The sequence below is a fragment of the Cuculus canorus genome, chromosome 8 (genome assembly GCF_017976375.1).
Source record: "Cuculus canorus isolate bCucCan1 chromosome 8, bCucCan1.pri, whole genome shotgun sequence".
Taxonomy (NCBI): Eukaryota; Metazoa; Chordata; class Aves; order Cuculiformes; family Cuculidae; genus Cuculus; species Cuculus canorus.
Genome location: NC_071408.1, coordinates 21,646,339 through 21,666,544, shown reverse-complemented (window position 1 = coordinate 21,666,544; position 20,206 = coordinate 21,646,339). Strand labels below are relative to the sequence as shown.

The 20,206-nt window shown below is 41.9% G+C and overlaps 1 long non-coding RNA gene across 1 annotated transcript in view; it reads left to right on the top strand.

Annotated features, from left to right (window-relative positions):
* LOC128852836 (uncharacterized) overlaps positions 1-20,206 on the top strand; it is a 345,800-nt gene that overhangs the window by 21,186 nt on the left and 304,408 nt on the right. Inside the window, exon 2 of the long non-coding RNA XR_008450889.1 lies at positions 548-783. This is a non-coding gene — a long non-coding RNA (uncharacterized LOC128852836). The remainder of the gene's footprint in view (positions 1-547; positions 784-20,206) is intronic.

The following is a 20,206-nucleotide window of genomic DNA, read 5'->3' as shown; positions in this document are numbered from 1 at the left end:
TGCAGAGGTGTGGGAGTATTTCTGAGCCAAATATGGGAGGACTTGGCACACTTGAAAGGGAGTATGGCACTATAGCCCATTCCTTGGGAGCAAGACTGCTGGCTGGGAGGCAGCCTTGATGATCGAATCAGTCTCTCTACCTCTATATAATTGGACCCTGTGGATTATGGCTAAGATTTCACTACAGGCAGGTCATGAGATTTTACCCAACAGTCTCACAGAATAAGGAATTACTCTGCCCTATAGTAGATGTGAATATTGCATAGCCCAGCCAACTGTGGCTCAATATGGGCTTTTCTTCCAGAAAACTTCCTGCTCATTATCCAAAGAGTCCTATTATGATGACTTTACCATTAATGCATAGTCCATATTCAGCTCCTATCCTTGGAGAGGTGAATGCATGCAGGTCATTTACATACTGCGGCCAGTTTAGGAAGGAACCTGTGCGCTTCAACAGTATATTTCTCCATCCAGTGTACATCCATTAAAGCTCTGACCACCGGATTGGAGAATAGGAATACTTAGTTTATCATTCTCCCTGCTCCAGGTGAGTTTCCACCTGCATCATCTGCTGTAAAACACAGCACTGTGAAAATGGAAGAGATAAACCTGGAATGATCTTGCATCGCTAAGCTTGGCTTGCTGCTTCTGGAAGTGGAGAAGGATGAAGGGTGTCCTCATCTGATTTCTACAGTTTGTATCAAATGCTGCCTGGGCCCTTCTCAACAACCACCAGTGAGGAAATTGCAAGTTGCTGCTACTCTTCAGTGCATTTTGCTAGAGGTATGGCCTTTTATATTGCTTTATATGGCATTTGGCAATTTAGTCTTTTGGAACATCTGTTGATAGCACTATGAAACAGTGACCTAGACATTTGAGCATTTAAAATGATGGCTAATCGAAGGACATATAAAGCTGGTCAGACTATAGCTTTTGCATTATAAGCATCAAAGCTAATATGAGATGCTTCCAGCTTGAAACCCATTCAGTCGAAATCCTTTCATCTAAGCAATTGTTAGTTTATAGCACGATTTTATATTGCAGCTTCAAACTTCTGTACTCATGGCATTACCTACCATGTACTGAATTTTAGCTACCTCTAGTTGTCCTCTTGTCTGTCTTGTGTGAACTGCAGGGGCTGAGTTCATATAATGGGAAGCAGAGTTCTGTTGTTGCTTTCTTCAGCCTTTTTGCAGCTCCACTACTTATAGTAGGATCAGGGTTACACCAGATTTGGGATGGTTATCTTTTGATTTGATAGTAGATCAGGGTGAAGAGGAGTGACTGATCACTCCCCAGTCCAGTTCAGGAGAGAACTGGGTGGTCAAAAGGTTACTTGTTAAAAAAATACTTCATTTTTATCTCTTCGTTTGTTCCTGTCTTTGTGATTTCATCCCATAAAAATAGCTCTGACATTGTTAAAGACTGTTCTTTTGGGTAGTGGTATATAGCAGGAAAGGAAGCATGCCTTAAGCAAGTACTAAGCAGCTAAGTTTCAAACACTCACTGAGCTTGGTCCTTCAGGCAACTCTTTAAGTGTTTTGCACTAACAGAAAAGAAGAGAAGAAAGGAGAAAGTGGAAGGGAATGTTTATACTGAAATCTTCATTTAGTTCCAAAAGCCTAGAGTAAAGCATCAAAACACAGAGTGCCTCATACAAGCTGAGACAGGGAATGGAATTTCCATTTTATTCCAGATGAGTAGTAGGTCTTTTTATAAAGAGTTTAGGTGACAAGGCTACATGTACTTTAAATTTCTACTCCAATCTATTTTTAATTATTCACGTGTAGATTCTTTTGTGGAGCTAACAAGGAATTTGCCAGAAGCCAGCCCACAAAGGCTCGAGTTGTAGTTTTCCAGCAGACATCCTGAAAAAAACACTGTCACAGGCAATCAGCATCCTTGGGGAGGTGGCCTGTTAGCAGGGTGTTTACTAATTGGGATCATTCTGCAGTGGATAATTGTTTGTGACACCCACGCTGATTGGACCCACAATATCTTCCCATCCTACAAATGGTCTGTGACAGTTTTGATGAATTTGAAGTTTGGAGTCTGAATAAATCTAAAGAAGAATAAAAGTGCTTCCACTGGAAAATATATGTAGAAGAGCAGAGCTCTGCTCTGGGTCACCCTCCAAGAATGAGCCACATGAGCACACAGAAAGAGAGGCCACTTTTCTATTTTTAACTCTTCATCTAATTAAGAGACTGGGGAAGACCAACCATACCAAACTGAAACTGGGAGAGTTGGTTTAGGTTGCACGGGGAAGGGATGTCCTAACCAAAGACTTTTGGGCTTACTGGGAAACCTCAGATTTATCGAAATATTGCTGGAATGAGTTCAGATGCAGGTCAGGCCTTCTTGCTGACAAACATTAGAAAAAGTGATGCAGATAGATGTCTCCAGCAAACAGGCAGTTCTCTGGGTGTGGGAGCAGTGTCTGAGGGTTGGAAGCAACATTTTGCAGAGGAACTGTAGAGATTTTTTCATTCCTGGAGTCTGGACCAAAATGTATTTTACATTTTTTGTACGTTTGACTGCTACTTTGACAAATGCTTCATGGCCATGTTGAGGATGACAGAGCTGTAAGAGCATTCTTGTCCAGTCCCCTGCTCAAACATTATTTGTCCTTCTGGCCCAAGCATAAATTGTGTAGCCAGGATAAGAACCATGTAATGTATTTGTAGTTGTTTGACAGAAACATGATTGTCATGCTTTGTCTGGTGTGCATCTGCACTGCACCAAGGTGAGCTGGAGATGCAGCAGGCTTAGTCTTTGCAGCTAAGAGATTAGAGCTTCAGTTGTATTCTGTAAGCTCCGTGCAGGTGCACAGGATTTTGGAAGATTTCAGACTGAGCATGAAGTTGCAGGGCTGATCTCAGGCCATAGGTCTAGGATATGATATTCTGGGCTTCCCTGCTCCTAAAAGATCCTAAGTGGTCAATATTTTATGCATATATCAGGAAGACTCTAGCAAAATTAGTGCTATTCATATATTAGTTCTAAGAATCACTGCTACGGTTCCCATATCCGCTGTTGGGACCTTGGAAGTACCGTTTTGGGAAGTAAATAATTAAAGAAACATTACTCTGTAAGAAGGAAAGTTATTAGTGCTGTTAGGATAAATACATAGAATTGTAGAATCATAGAATAGTTTGAGTTAGAAAGGACCTTCAAGATCATCCGGTTCCAACCCCCCTGCCATGGGCAGGGACATCGCACTAGATCAGGCTGCCCAAGGCCCAGTCCAGCCTGGCCTTGAACACCTCCAGGAATGGGGCATCCACAACTTCCCTGTTCCAGTGCCTCACCACTCTCATAGTGAAGAAATTCTTCCTTACGTCTAGTCAAAGTCTGCCTCTCTCCAGTTTATGCTCATTGCCCATAGTCCTGTCACTACAAGCCTTTGTAAAAAGTGGCTCCCCAGCTTTCTTGTGGCCCCCTTCAGGTACTGGAAGGTCACTATAAGATGTCCTCGGTGCCTTCTCTTCTCTCGGCTGAACAACCCCAACTCTCTCAGCCTGTCCTCGTATGCGGGGTGCTCCAGCCCTCTGATCATCTTTGTAGCCCTCCTCTGGACCTCTTCCAACAGTTCCATATCCTTCTTATGTTGAGGATTCCAGAACTGGACATGACAATACTCCAGATGAGGTGTGAGGACATATTCATGTCCTGGAATCATAGGGCTACTAATGGCTAAACCATAGAAGACAAGGATTCAAAGGTGTCTCAAAGCAACAGAGTTTGTATTCCTGTTCAGAACAAAGGTCAGTCATCCTTCCGAGCCAGAAGCTATTTCTGGAGACAGAGCTCTCCTTCTGCAATAGCCTTGCTCCATTCCACAAGCAAATGAAGTTCCAGATGCAAATTGGCATGGAAAATGATGAGAAGCCATGTAGGTCTGAGCTTTGGAAAAGGGGAACTCTTTATATCATCTCTCATTTCTTCCAGATCTTCCCTGCCCGACCCAGTGAAAAGTATCTCATGAAAGGCAGCTCACTGGACTTTTTAATGGTGTTTTTTCTGGAATTAACCATAGGAAACTGAGTGGTATATGATACAATTGCAGATCCCTCCTCCCAGTTTTCTTATAAAAATGCAAACAGCTCTCTAATGATCTGGATGGATACTGAAGAATAATCTCTATAAACTCATCACCCTGGGGCCTGTGATTACACTGCATGCATTGGGTACTAATTGATTGAGTTAGATAGTGGGAGAGAAACCAGTGTCTTGTCTTTGAGGCAAAGCTGAAGGTGCTTCTCAAGAGATCAAAATCATAACATGAAGATGTCAGGGCACTGAATTGTGGAGCATCATCTTTTATGTGGATGTGTTGTTCAGTTCTATACAGAAACACTAATGTAATGAGAACTCTGCCTAGCACAGCAAAAGGCTGGATGAATGAGTGTGAATACACAGGACTTGCAGAATGATATCCATTGCCACAGAAGGGCGAGTAGGGCATATCAGATACTGGCCATTTGAGATGCTATATTTAAGATTTGTCTAGGGAAATCCTCTTAAGTAAAAAAGAACTATATCACATAAAATTACATTTTCAAGTATTTCTCAGCACCTTTGTTAGTCTTGTGTTACACTGTGGTAAAGTCAGAAGACTTGCCCAAAGCCATACAGAGAATGAAAAAGTCCTGACTGGGAGTGTCCAGATAAAATTTACAGTTGCCCCTTGTATATAACGAATGGGGTTAATTAACTGTATCTAAAAATATGTCAAAGGTTTCCCCAGTAGTAGAAGCCAAGGTACTCTTCTGGTCATGCAGCATTCCACTGAAGCCAGCAGGATCATACAGGAGTGGTGTGGTCCAGCTTTCTGGCTCCTATCAGAAGATTATGACTTAAATGGGATCAAGAACTCAGCCTTTTGAGTCAGAACACTGGTTACAAGAGACAATAATTTTTATGACTGTTACTGGGGGCAGCCCGTCTCCTCAAACCCAACATCCTGCACATTAGCTTAACTCTGATAATCTTCTGGAGCTTTAGCAGATTCACAGGAAAGGGTGGACCTGGAAGGATTCCTGGAGGCTGTCAAATATGTATCCAGCATTTCAATTGCAATGAGCTCCAGTGCATCTTCTCTAAATCTGTTTCAAGTTGTTTTTTCGGGGTCAGTGGAACACAGTATAAATCCCAGCCCGCTCAAGTCCTTCAGGCAGAGATTTTGGGCAATACATATGGAAATACTTTTGCTTGGTGTTCTTTACTCCGCATGCCTCCCAAACATTACATACATTTGTGCTGCAATATAAAAGGGAAAAACCTCCCAGCCTGGAGTAATGTATACAATTCAATAATACATGAAATTCAAAGCCATGCATTAATCACATTCATGTTTAACTTTCAGATTTAAAACCCTGCAGGTTGGCTGGCCTTTGTTCTGCTAAGTGGAAGGGGTCATTCCAGCCTCTCTGTGCAGAGTTCAAAAGCTGCCTCAGGTAACAAGTGCAATTGGCTTTACAGTCCTCATTGTATTCTTCCTCCAGTGCATGGTGAGAAGCTACTGCACAGGTTGGCCCCTTATCAGGATGTTCAAAGGAAGAAAAGTTTGGACAGCAAAGATGTGGCAGGTCACTTTGAGGGGCTGCTTGCAGGTTCACGAGGCCAAGACAGGAAAAGTGATGATGCTGCAAGTTAGAATCCAGCTGCACTGGCAGGTCTGGGCAGGAGGAACAAGTTATACAACCTCTTCTTTCCTTCTGCCACCATCCAGTTTCCAAGCCCCTTGTTTTCATTAGTGTTAGCTGGTTTGCAGATTTTTGTGAACAGCATTTTGTGTTGGAGTGCTTGTCTGATGTGCCCTTGTGTGTTGCGTTATTATTAACTGTTCCCAGAGGTTACCTTTGTCCAGGGTTCACTTGCTCATCTGAGTGCTGCAGGTTCCTTGCCTCTGGCTATTCAGACCCTCAGTCTCCACTCCACTTTCAGTCTACTCAAAATGCTGTGGCAGTATCTCTTTATCCTACCATTTTCCCATTCAGCCTGGCTTTCCAGGGCTCTGCAGAGGCAAATTAAGCCACATGGAGCAAAGACTATTCTGCTGCCCTTCAGCAGACAGCTGCCATAGGAACCTGCCTACTTGCTAATACCTAGAGTAGGCTTAGTTATGAACACCAGTGGGGTGCTGTGGCTAACTAGAGAATAAGTTTATTTGCAGTAGATGATTTGCTTCAGGGCTGTAGTGTTGGGCAATCCAATCATAGCAAAATGTGACAGTAGTGATTGTTGCAGATATATTGGAAGCAACTTCAGGTGGACCAGCTTGGGGGCTGGTAGCAGTCTAGCCGTGGTATTGCAGAGGTTAAGAAGGCAGAAAAATCCTCACCGGAAACCTGGTAAATGGCAATTAACGTGCAATATTTTGGCCATTGGATAGTTGAAAATGCATCCACAGAACTGTAATTACATGTCTTCCGGCATCCAAATCTCAGTGTGTCACCCCAGGGAAGACCTGAACTTCAGATGTTCTGTCTGAGTGGGGGAGATGAAACGCAGATCCCAAGGGTGCTTTTAAACATCCCAGAAAACAGGATATGGGACAGACTTTTTGGAAGTAAACACACAGGGTGATTCAGTGAGACTACCTCATTGCCAGCAAATGAGCCTGAACTTTAATATTAAATGGTCTAAATTCCAGAGAGTCCAACGGTTTTACACAGTGGAGTGAAATGCCAAATTCTGCAGGCGTATCAGAGGTATAGTGTTGGATTAAGAGCTGTATATATAGTGATGACCTCTTGCTGGTGGTTCATCCAAGGACATTTTCTCTGCTATACTCAGCTTCTGATGGTGCAAATCATTAATAGCCGTCAAAGTGGTGGAAGAGTTCGATCTTGCAAGGTCCTCTCAAGAACCTAAGCAGAAGCATGAAGGGTTCTTTTAACAGGAAGTGGAATTCAAATGCCTGTTAGGATCAAGTGGTAAATTCATCAGTCTCTCTTGCAAAATTGTGGACTGACAAACTGAGCCCAACACCCAACGAGAAAGACAGCATGGCCTGGAAGACTCTCATATAGAATACAAATAGAGAGGTGCAGCAGAGGGCATAATTTTCCTGTGCCGTCAGTTAGAGAGAGAATGTTTCATGCAAAAACACTGAATTTAACTTGCAGTTATAAGTATATACTGTTCTTGCAGGCCACACTGAGGTTTTAACAAAGTAAATGGCGAAGCTCCCACTGATAGGGTTTGGCTCTCAGCAACTTCAGCTCTGGAAGTTATTCTTTTATGTATTATATGTCAAAAGAGGAAAGTTTCCAACCTATCAAACTTTGATGCAAACAATTTTTCCTGTTTATGTCAAAAGGATAAAGTGTGTCCGGTAAGCAGCATGCAAAAATTTCCAAGAGCTGGATTATTAAGTAGTACCTTGGAGTTTTAGTGAGAGATCACAAAAGTGACTGTCCAAACTTACTCCCTATAGTTCTGCACTGTTCAGTTAAAAGACAAAATGTGGAGCAGGCTTTTTAAAGCATTAAGAACACCCCCATTTATGGGCTGTATTAACTTGAATTCAGCATAAAACCAGGTGTCTAACTTAGGCAATCTCCAGTATTTCATAGTTAAAGGTTTCCATAAAGAGTAGTGTGAGTTAAGACATAGTTAAAGATATCAGAGAAGTTCTGTTGACTTGAAAAGCTGGTCTAGAGGGTTTGATGCACAAGCAAGCATGTCAGCTGCCCAGTAATAACTTGCTGTTGGTGTATTCTAACCCTGTGACAATCCACAATAAATGGAAAACAATTAGATTTAGTGTTTTTAACTCATGGGAAAGCTACCTCATATTTGAAAAAACTCATACCCCAGGGATGTGACTGTGCATGTGGACTGATAGAAGCTGATGTGTGGTAATTTGTTACATTTCAAGTACTCTTTTCTGCGTCAGAGTGCAGTGATACAGCAATTTCCATTTTTTCCTAACTTCTCCTGTCTTTTCTTCTGCTTCTTTTTGGTTACCATTTTCCCAAATGGAAAGTAAGAAAGTTTTCTGTCACATTATTCACAGGTCAATGCTGAAATTGTAGGTTTGATGTCTATGTACCATTTCTTCTTTCTATTTTTCTGACTGATGGAGCTAATCCGTATCCCATTGCCCTAAGGGAACAACATTCATGGTGGTAGTTCACCACTGTTTCTCTCAGCTTAGAATAACATGATGCAAATTGCAGCTTTTGTCTATAAGGGTTAGATGGATGCTGATTCAACCACTGAGGGCTCCACCTTAAAGTGGATTATACCTGGAAGATGTCTTTATGATCAGCCAAACTGATCCAACTTCTGAAAACCCGGCAGGCACCCTCTGGTTTGGACTGTGGCAAACACTCATGCACAAATGATGGGAAAGTCTGGTTCTATCATGTCTCTCTTGATTAATATAATAAAATAAATATAAAATCAAAAATATAATTTATTTATGTAAAGAAGGTGTCAATTTTGAAGGGAGACATGCAAACAGAATCCTGTTTGTGATGTTGTGGGAGCTGTGAAGGCTCCTGAACAAGCCCAGGAAGGATAAAGTGTTTCCAGAAGCCTGGGGAGAGCAGAGGTGGCTGGAATGCCTATGGAGAGAAAGGACTGGGTCTTCCTTCCCTGCCAGCAGTTCTAGACATTGGAGTGCCTACTAAATCTTCCATTAGGTGGTGTGGGACCAGCCAGTGGTCCTGCACATGTCTTTTATTTCTCACGAAGCCTAGCTAGACATCAGAGGTTCTCTCTAGAAAACCACCTGCCTGGTGAGATCCACAGTAAGCGCACGTGGCAGGGTGTCCTGAATGGAGGTGTATTCAGGGCAGCTGAAGGCACCATCCATTGAGAGCACTAGCTCTCTATGCTGGCAGTAACGAGCTATTGGATGAGAAGGCAGCAGGAGTTACTACATTTGGTTCGAAGTCTATAATTGGTGGACTGTGAAAAGGAATGCAGTTCCCATCACATAAGGGGCAAACTCAGAATTTTCTAATAACATTTTTTGGTCCATGGTGTGAGAAAATGAAATTCCAAGACTTTTTGGAGAGGGGAAACCAGTGGCTCTTTGCTCCACAGCAAGACAAAGGTGACCTACCTTCTAGAAAGTTGTGTAGGGCCTTGCTTGGGTCAGGCTCAGCTCCCTGGCTTCATGATAGTGCTCCGGCAGAGCAGAAGATTGGTTCCATAATGCCAAATTGTTAAAAATATGGTTAGGAATTCTCTTCGAGAGAGATTGAAATTAATGTGAGGCAGCAGGTTATATCTAGAAGGACTTTTTATTAGAAAGCAGTGGCTGATGATAGGTTTGCAGTCTCTCTTCAGTTCATATGGTGGCAAAAAAAAAAATTTAGCCACACTTGAGGCAGCCAGATTGTAAAAAGACTCAGTAACTTAACATGATCTTACTTGTATAGAACTTGCTGTTCTTTGATCCAACTAATTCAGTCCAGGAGGGCTTTAAAAGGAGAGAAATAAAGTGTTTCTAATTAAAAATTGGAAAAACGTTCTCAAGACAAAAAACCAACAGAAGAACATAAATTGTAGAATTATTTAATTTTCAAAGTTTCCTAATTATCCTCATGTCTCAACATGAAAGGTGGATCTGTGGCCAGCTTGTTAAGTGGAATCGCTTGGCTACTGGCCTGTGCACATGGGTAGCATGCCAGTTTCTGCCCTGCCTCCTCAATGCACTGCTGATGTGCTGCAGCATGGCAGGAGGAGGCAGATGGACATAAGCAGGAACACTGTAAAATTGGAAGAGTCAGCAGTTGATTGGATGCCATTTTTACAGCTGTTGGATGTTTGAATTTGGGAAAGGAAAGCCAACCCATAATGTTAAGACAAGGATAATTCCAGTCCTTTAGTGCCTCAAAAGGGGAGTGACTGGAAATGACAAAGTCTTTGAAATTTTGCAGCTTGTGCACATGCTTCTCCTTGTCAACTGCTTAAGGTGAAAAATTAGGAGAAAGGGTTTTTTTTTTTGTTGTTGAATCTCAGTGTGGGGAAAGCATGTATGATATTTCTTAAGCAGTTTTAGGTCAGGACAAAACTTATTTGATCTCGAGTTTCACTTCAATTTCAATAATTCTCCCTGGCGTCTGGTGCCCATTTATAAGGTAGAAAATAAGGAATCACTTAAAACATGCACAAGCAAACGTGAAATTTATGCTAAAACAATGCACTTGGGGATTTTAATACAAGAATTGACCCCTTCCTTGTTTGTCTGTCTAATGCTCACTTTGTTCTCTCTAGATCTCACAAGATATTGAATTTACTAGCTAGAGAAGGGCTACAGACTAGAGAAAACAGAAAAATTTGCTGAGAAAGCAGAAGAGGCTAGTGGAAAAATCATGTTCTCTTTTGGCAAATAGTACTTATTTTCCTTGTGATCAAGATCAGACACTCTCCAGCAATGGTTTCTTGTTTTTCACTCCACTCTGAAAGCGTTCTTCTAAGCAGAACTGATGTGTTTTATTGGTTTTACAAATATGATAAAAAAATTCTGAGAGCCATACGATCCATTTCAGATAGCAGCAGATCAGTACTGAAAATCTTCCACCTCACAAATTCCCAGCTACCAAAGAGATCTACAGACAGTGGTGACAGACCCTAAGCTCTGTTGCTTTTGTCCTGCCTGCTTGTCATGCTGGAGGTTTTTTATGTTTTATGTTTTATGTATTTTCTATGTTTTATAGATCTTAAATTTGTAATATAAAAGAAAGCTGGTGACTGTGTAGTGGCAGACAGGCTGTGAGGGACGGAGAAACAATGTGCAGCTGACTTCTGAGTGCTCAGTACAATCCAAACAGTCAGTACTGCAAAATCCCTTGTGCTTCTCTGTGGCATGGATACCGAGAAATCTGCATACTGCTGCCATGGTTTGAAGTGCTGGTTCTTTGGCCCAGAATAGGCAATCGTTTCTGGAAATTGAGAATGTAGTGCTTCTTATGTGCCTGGTCCCATGCCTCGGCATCAGGAGAGAGCTCTGGTGCACTTCACTGAACTGTTCTGAAAGTGGAAATGGGTGCAAGAGCCACAGTTTTAGTGGCATCTTTTCAGTGGTGTCTCTCGTCTGCATCTGTTACCTATGTCTAGTTATCCCAGACTCTTCCAGCCAGTCCTCCCAGTTCAATCATTGCGTTTAATGATTGAGAGTACTTCAATCATTAAACGCAATGATTTCAATATTTCCTATTCTTAGACTAATGCTTGGGTCTCTGAGTTAGTTCCTTGCTTCTCAGATGCCAAGCAGCTATTTGTAACCAGGCTTCCCTTATGCTGGCAGAACAAGTTGCCAGCGTGGCTTCATTCCTATCAGTAAGTGTGCTTTGTGTAGCCTTTCTGTTTCTCAGCCTGATAGTTTTACCTGACCCCAGGAGCAAGTGTTCAGCAGAGGAAGAATTGCACAGCCAGGCCTTGATGCAGGACATCCATTCGTCTCACTTGGAAATCCCAAGTTTTGAGGTCTAATAATTAAGTGTTTCATTAAGCCTGATGCTGCGGTGGAGCCTGGGAAAATATGTGCTGTGTGTTAGAGCACTTTCACGTGCTGGAATACAGGCCTCTCTGCTAGAAACAGCCACTGAGGGAGAGTTGCGGCTGCTGCGTCAGAGAAAATCTTTGTCTGAAAGGATCCAGCTTGTGTCTCAGCGAGGAAGAAGTGCAGCTGACGGCAGCGTGTACCTGCAACAGGCTGAGCTCTGCACATGCTGCACCACCTGTGGCCTCTTCCCCAGGAACCTCCTGGGCAGGAGCAGAAAGTCCTGAGAAAAGAAGAGGTGTCTTTGTGGGGGGAGGAGACAGAGGAGGATATTGAGGAGGGCCAGAAAGTCCCAGGGAGCTGGAAGACTGTCAGAAGGGAAAGACATGACTGGAAGGATCCCAAAGACATTTAATGTGAGGAGAAGATTTTCTCTGCAGCTTTAGATGTACTGGAAAGCATTCGAGCACGGCTGGTTCCCTGTCAGCTCCTTATCACCATTTTCAGGCATCCCTCCAGAGCCTATTAGGAAAAAGAGGCTTTTCAGTGAATCATTTGCACAGAGCAGATCTGCTGCAGACACCATAGGTGCAAGGCGCTCTTTAGTCCTGTGGCTTGGTGCGGTTATGCTGATGTGCGTCACATCTCTACTCAAAGACGTTTTTGTCCTCAGAGACACTGCTCATCACAAGTGAAACAGTTGTATTTTAGAAAGAAGAAGATGAGAACTGAATGGCAAATGTTTCCAATAAATGGAGTTAAATCTTACAAAAAGACTTGTACTCCTAGAGTATCTCACTGCTGTCGGATTGTGCTGCAGTCAGTAATGACAGTTTTACAGTGGCCAGTCTAATTTTCTCAAGTGCCAGCTGGGTCTGGGTTTTACATGTACAGGGAAGAAAAACCTTGTGTGATGGCAAGAACTCCCTGCTCGGGTGCCTGTGCGTGGACAGAAGACGTATACAGTCACAGTTAGATAAAGGGTGTTCTGTGGCTGAAAAAACCCACTGTGGAGCGTTTCTTTTACACCAGTGGTAATGACTTTTGGTCTCTGCTTTTCTGTTCAGCCTGCTCTTTATTACTCACAAACAATGGAAATAGCTCACATTTAAAGCATTTACTCATCTTAAAAACCAAGACCCAATCAAAAAGGAACTCTTTCAAAGAAGTTTGCAGCAATAATTTACTTCACTGTAATATGAACAAGCTTAAACTGAAACTTTTATGACCTATGACTTGTCAGATTTTTCTTCACAGACCTTACCCTTTAGCACATTTTTCATGATAATACAAGCCAATCTGTTTATTATTTTCAATTTTAAAAAGTCAAAAAATATTGCATCCTCATGAAAATTGCTTCATTGTTGGGCTATTTGAGTGGTCAGTGTAATATATCATTGTTTGATCTGGCAGAACCATCTATTTATAAGCTAGTATGTGTCAAACTATTTTTTGGCAAAACTGGGAAGACACCTGGTTTAGTTTAGATTCCTCACTATGTAATTCCAAACATCTCTCAGTCCTCTTGGTTTGAAAACACAGGCTAGGATCCAGACTTAAGAGTGCTGCTGTCACAAGATGCTCAAGGGCCTCTGCTCTCAAGGTTCATGAGATCATAAATACTTCATTTCATTTTTCTTTTTTTCATAGTTCAAGTCTAGTCACAAACTCAAAGTAGGGTACATATTGAGTGTGAGGTGCAGTCAATCCCATTCACCATTTCAGAGAGAGTTGCCTGCACTGATGACCAGCAGAGGTAGCAAAAAGGCAGTTAATGAAAATTTTGTGGTGAGATCAAGAGGAGTGGGTCATTTTTGCAGAGCTGTCATAAAACTTGGGATGACGGTACAACCCTGGGCCGTGTTTGGGAATAAGTATTAGAATGATTGTATTTCTGCAGTTAAGTAAGTTTAAGGGAGCTGATGATTGACTTGCTGTTGAAAGGCTCTATTCAATAACAGTGCAATAATGCCATTACAGAGGCGTCTTTGTAGTTTACTAATTCCCTTTTGTTAGCGCTGGCATATGACATACTGTATCAGTACTACATTTTAATGCAGTTCTCCTTTTGAGTTAGCTAGATTGTGCTGTTAGACAAGATTCAGAGTGTATATGTTTCTCGGCTGTAAAGTTCAAGAGCTTATATTGATGGATTTATATTAATTTCAACTATAATCGTTTACAGGACTCATGAAGGGCACTACGATTGCCTTTGTCAAGTGATCAGTATGTGATCGGTATGGTGAGAGTTGTAGTATGCAATACTGTGTGTGTATTTAGCACTTGCCTGAATGTAGCAGTTCAGATGAGAAAGAAGACAAGGTGAGAGTGAGAGAAAGAGAGGAGGATGAGATAGGAAAAAGAAAGGTATGGATCCTGACCTTACGCTGTGTTCCTGGTTAAACCAGTGAACCTGGTCTTTTCTGACCAGTAACATGATACTACTGCATCATTACCATTTTCAGCCTTTAGCAGGCTTTGTTTTTCCTCTGTGGTGGATCTTCCCTCTTCGAACTGAGAATGAGCCCTTTGCAAGGAGCTGGCCAGTTGTCTAAATAGGCTCCAGCCCCTCTTGATTATTTTCTCTTCATCGTCCTGGTGAGGGAGATAGGTGGTCTGGAAAACAGAATCCAAGTGAAATGGTTCATGCCTAGAGCAGCTAAGCAAAACTATTCTTTGAGGTCAACTTATTTTTCATAATTTATCTTGTAATGTAAGCCAATGCAGTAGTTTAATACAAATTTATGTTAAGCCTCAAAGGGCAAAAGACTTGTATATTTAACCACAGGCTAAGTTTGACTTAAGTACACTGAAGTCAGCAATGACTGTTACCTCAGTAACCTCCTATCTCCTACTAGGCAAAGTTCTGTTTCTGCTGCCTGTGTTTAGACACTCTTCTGTAATATAAACTTGACAGTGCTCTGGGAAGAAGAAATGGAACTTGTTTGTGAGTGGATGAGTGGTTATTAGTGGTAGCTGAACACTTACCACTGTAGTGAGCAGCACTGTATCACCATTTCTAATGTGTGTTAGGTACTCAGTTCTGCACTGAATGAAGAGTTCGGCACCCTAAACAAGTATTGACATCAGCATCTTGCTGAGAGGGCTGTGAAAGGCTGCCAAGAGAAATATCAAAGAGGAAAAGGATATCTGAACTATTTTCCCTCAAGTTTCTCTAGGTTACTCAACGTACCTGCAGGCTGAATTTTAACCTGCTTTATGTAATGGTGCCCAAAGTGGTCTGGTGCACGGTGGTGCTGTGTTGCTCCATTGGACAGGTTTGCTGTTAAAATACAGCCAGGTGGGGTCACAGTAGGGACAGCTTTCTCTGTAATAGACCTCAAGTTACAACACTCAGTGAAGTGGAAGAGGTACGCTTTAAACTGTCCTTAGCCCAGAAGGTTTCCGATCCACTTCTCATTTCATACTGGAAGATAACTTGGGATGAAGGAAGGGGATCCTCCAGCTTTCCCTTTGAAGTTGCCAGGGCCAAAGGGAGCATTGCTCTAGCCACAGAAGATACTCCCTTGTTTTCCAGTGATCCCTGTTCTTAAAACTCCGTGCATGTTTCACTGCGTGGCTCTTTGACGCGAATTTCAGAAACTGTCTAAATTTATAGTGTTTGTGTCTTAGCTTCTTTGATTCTGATATCTGAAATCCATTCAGCTTGCACTGTAGGCTACCTAAGTGGTTTGCTAGATCTGGCCCTAGATAGTCTTCTGCTCAAAATTTGAAGTGTCTTCTTCCTATAATAAAGGATCTTCTTTGATAAGGCCATTCCTTTTCAGTTTTCCAATATAAATTTCAGGCTAGTTAAATGAATGGAAGTTAGATGATATGCCTGACAAATACTGTCAGTTAAAACCAGACAGTGCCAGTCTTTGCTGGTTTCTTCGTTTGAAAACATGGATAAGCCATGAACCTAGAGAAGGTAAAAGAAAATGTTAGAAGTCAGTAAAAGGGCTACATTTTCTGCTTTTGCATTAGAGATTCTTCATTGTAATTCTAATTCTTGAGGCAGCAGTGAGTCTTCCTGCCTCTGTCATTTCTTCGAGCATATATTGGGCTTGACTTTTTATCCAGTGAGAGAAAGCAGGATGTTGTGAATTGGAAGCATTTCTTACTGACTCTGTGTGGATTGAGAATTCTGTCCTGGAGACAGTGAGACATTTTCATTTCCCCCCCTGTGTTAGTGGGTCACTGTAAAAGCAGCACTTTCCAGCTTCCAGAAAAATTGTGAACATTTTTCACAGCTTTAAAATGTAGTATTTAATTTTTAACCCATCCTGTGTCTAGAGCATAGGACAACAGCTGACTTCAGTAATTAACCTTCCTTAATAAATGTGAACAACTTGAGCTATTTCTTTGACCCGTATCAGTCTGGCTTTGAATGACTTTCAGTTTGAATGTTCTTCAGTTTCCTGGTGAGAGATGGCATTTTATTTCCTGGTTTGCTGGTTTTCAGGATCCCAAGATCTTTTATTGTAGGAAACTTGGGTTTTTGAAACAGTGTCACCTTTACTATTGTAGGACTTTGCTGAATAATTCATATATCTTGGATACAATGTATTGGCACTTACACATCAGTTAGACAGCAGAGATTCATAGTAATAGTATTCAGACTAACAATGTCTTTTTACCCTGAAGTAAATTACACATCTTTGTTCTGCTCCCTTTATATTTATGACTTCTCTGTTTCCTATTGCACCTATTCAATACAACTAATGAGCTCAGTCTTTTATATTTGTCCTTAATATCATAAAGGTAAAAAGGATGCAGGCCACTGGAACAACCTAATTATTTTGTTTCTCATATGCAATACCAAGTCCCAACACAGGATCCTTGCTGGTCTTGAATAGTTGTTAGCTGAACCCTAACACTGAACGCTACTTCTAGTTCTGTGCATATCATAGTAAAAAGTATGGCTTGTTCCAGTGGTGGAGGCATAGATGTGTTTTATGAGTGTGTTACACAAAACACCACAAGCTAGTAGATTCTCATTTTTATTTGGTGGTAATCTTGATCAATAGCAGCTAAATCATTTACAGAAGAAAAATAAATGAGAAGAAATTTCACATTTATATTCCAGCTGTGCAAAGAGATCTTTGGTTTTCCCCCATCCTCTCGTCTCAGAGCTTGTCAGCAATAGGAATTTAAAGTAATAAAAGCCAGACTTATTTCCAATGCAGGTGTTTCTAGAGTGATTGTAATCTTTCTGATTAACTGCATCTGTAAGAGATCTCATCATTAAAAGCAAAGCAGAAGTTATGAAGGAAGGTGCCCCTAAAGCAGTGAATTGGCAATTAAAATAATATTACAAGCTCTGAGACACAGGATCGCATCGGGAGTTTGGAAATATGGTAAAGATAGGTCTGAGGATGTCATTATACCACCAAAGTCTTTGAAGCCCACAGCAGCATAATGGACTGGCAAAGGCGAAGGAGCCCGATGTGATTAGGTAGTGCTGAAATCCAGCTTTTGGAGATTAAGCTGCATTACTAAGACTGAGGGCCCTTATCAGACTCAGTCCCAGCAGACTGCCATAAGTCATCTGCCCTAAGTCATCAATGAAATGGCTGCAGAGAAGTAAAGTGCTGATCCTGTGAAAATAGCATTTTACTGCTTGTGAAACTCCCTAGTACTACAGCCTTGGAGACTGGGGTCTGGTTTCCTCACGCAGAGCAGCAACATACAGTTTGTTACGTTACAAACTGAGTGGTCTCATGCTGTATTTGGAACAACAAGATTTAATTGAGATAGAAATTGATCAACAGTTGCTAATCAAGACCACATTTTCTTCTAGCCTCTCAGTTGGGGCATGTGAAACATTTGCAAATGGTTGTCATTCCAAGCTGAAGTTTTAGTGAGAGCAGGATAAATTTACACATGTATATACTATAACTTGTCTAGAGGTTTTCATGGTCTTTATGGCCACAGTCCAAGGATAGCTGTCACAAAAGGGTGGCATTGTGAGAGGTGAAATGCACCTCTGCTTCCTGAGGGCAACATAATCCCCTTATGCTCACTCTTGCTGCTGCTGGCAGATCTTATTCTAGATCTTTCTTGGTTGCCTGGGACTAAGATTTCTCTCCCCTAACCTTCATCACTAGTCTGAACCCTTCAGTTATAACAGGATGTTGTCCCTACAGCAGCCTTTTGAGGTTAGAAGTTACTTCCATACAATCAGATGCAAAAATATGTGATTATCCAGGACATGTGTCAGGATCTGAACCACGGAGTGCCAGTTTAAAACCCTGTTTTTGAGATAATCCATCCTGCATCCTGCTTTGTGGTGTAAAACCAGCTGACACACGGATGTGTGGCACAAATAATTAAACTGCCCCTTCTCCACTAGAGGCATGACAGTCCTTTGGTTTTTGCATCATTGCTTCTAGAGAGACACATGAAAGGAATCCTTCAGTGTCATACAGCCGTGACCTAAAGTCAAAAGGCTGTCTAAGTTGTTACTGGAGGAAATCCAGTTCTAGAAAGAAAAATTCTTGCCAAATCAGCTAGAGTAAGTTGACTGAAGTATGTTTGAACAGACAGATTGTTCAGCCATCTATGCAGCTGGCTCAATAGAGGAAATAGTTATTCCTGGGTAATTGGAAACAACTATGTATATATATGTATAAAAAAATATAAAACTATACATTGCCCTATTTTTCTAGTTGTCACTGTTTCTCTCAGTGAGAAGTATGAAATCCAAGGGTAGTAGGGGGAGAACTCAAACACAGAAATTCAGTGTCAGTATGCTCCCACCCCTCTGATAATTCCCTACTTCATCGTAGGGGTAAATAGGTTTGGATATTGCTGACCACTTGATCTGTGCAGTGGGAGATAGTGTTTCACATACACGAACTAACTGCCCCCATTTTGACCTGCCTTAACAAGCCATACCAGACTTGCTTTGCTTCATTATATATTGTGAAACACGAACAGCCACTTAGTTTAGTGAACCTGGTTGCTAAATCCACAGATGGGGCTTCATCAATATCTAAATATCAATGCAGAGCCATTGCAAGTACTTGTTAGCAAAATATTTCAAATGTCCCATTCTGCACTAATTTGCATTCTGAGACTTGGCAGCAAATTTTGTATTTCTTTCGGGATAACATAAGAAGAAAATCTGTTCCCTTCGAAGCACTTACTCTTCCCTGCCATCCTGTCTCTTTTGGGCTAACAGCAGGACACAGCCACTTGGGGCCTGGACTTTTTAGTGGTAACTGAAGGGTTAAACTGAGCCCAAAGCACTTGTTCTTCCAACATACCCTGTACTCCTCACCCGCCAGGATTTATGGTCATTTAGTCACATGTTAAAAAGATTATGGGAAAAATATGTAAATGAAAGTTAATGAGTGTAACAGAGTGGTGTAAAAGCAGACTTAGTAGCAATAGCAAGCAAGGTTCTGCACATACTACATTTCTGTTGCTGGAAACATCATCAAAGAGCTTTCCAAGGCTGCAAGGCTCAGATGGATTTTACATCTTTATGCACTAGCCCTGAGCCAAAGCTGAATCCACAGGTGAAGCTGACACCACTGCACGTGGGGAGGTGTCTGGGTTGCATGTCTGTTCCTCACTCAGCCTGCGGTTCTGGCTCTGAGAAGTAGAGGTCTTCTCAAAAAGGTAGTTTTGGGGAGAAGTTTGCTACAAAACAAAACCAACAATAATAATAATAATAGTGCAAAAGACAGATTTGCTTCTGCATTGGGAATTTAATGAGGCTTTGTCCTTTAGGCTGAAAATACACATCACAGCTATTCCCTTCCCAGGCCCATTGGAGTTTTTCCCACTCTAGAGGTAGCACGTCTTTTTGCCAGCAGGGCAGTGCTTTAACCTCGTTCTTTTCTCCCATTACTGGCAAAGTTTGAGACTTACATAGTACAACACCAGTGCCACAAAACATATATGCTTTCAGCACCCACCTGGCTAATGGCTAGGATTTCTGTAGCAGCTAGCAGCAGTGGCAACCAGTTTGGGCAGCAGGACACCGAGTAGAAAGCAGAACCCTGTTTTCCCCAACGCGTCTGCCTTCCTTGTTGCAAGCTCTGCTCTCTTGAGAGAGTAACTAATGCAGAGATTTTATGCAGCCTGTACCCTAGGGAGGACCCTGAGCCAGGTCTGTGGGTATACTCAAGTTTTCAGGAAAAGGTCTAGATTGCAAAATTTGGAAATTTATATTATTTGTGTCAAATAGTTACGTATACTTGAACTATACTCTCTGTAGAGCCCTTCTTGAATGCCATAACAGAGGCTGTCAGCAGACTATGCTGACTCCCGTTCTGCAGCCTAGAGATGTAGCCACAGTCCCCACTAAATTCCCTGTCTGTAATGGCATTTGCTCTCTGATTGCCCAAACAACATCATGCGCAGAGCATTTGGGGCTGCTGCAACAGTCAGTTCTGCACTGCTCTCTGTCTGCTGGGAAGACAGTGCAGCACGCCAGCAGCAGGCTGGGTGCCCAGATCCACGCTGTGCACTCGCGGGCCAGGGATTCTGCTGTGCATATTTATCCACTTGATCGGGAACCAGATGGGCGTATTCAAGTCACCTTAAATCTGGTCTTTGGAAACCTCAAACTGAGACAGCCTTTAAAAAAAAATAAGCCCTCAAACAATAACAACAAAACCAGCATGTGACTAAAAGCTGGAATGAGGCACTGCCAGGATTTCTCTTGGCAACCCGTCATTCTAAGAATCTGCTTCTTGCCACACTTGTGCAAGGCACATTATTGAA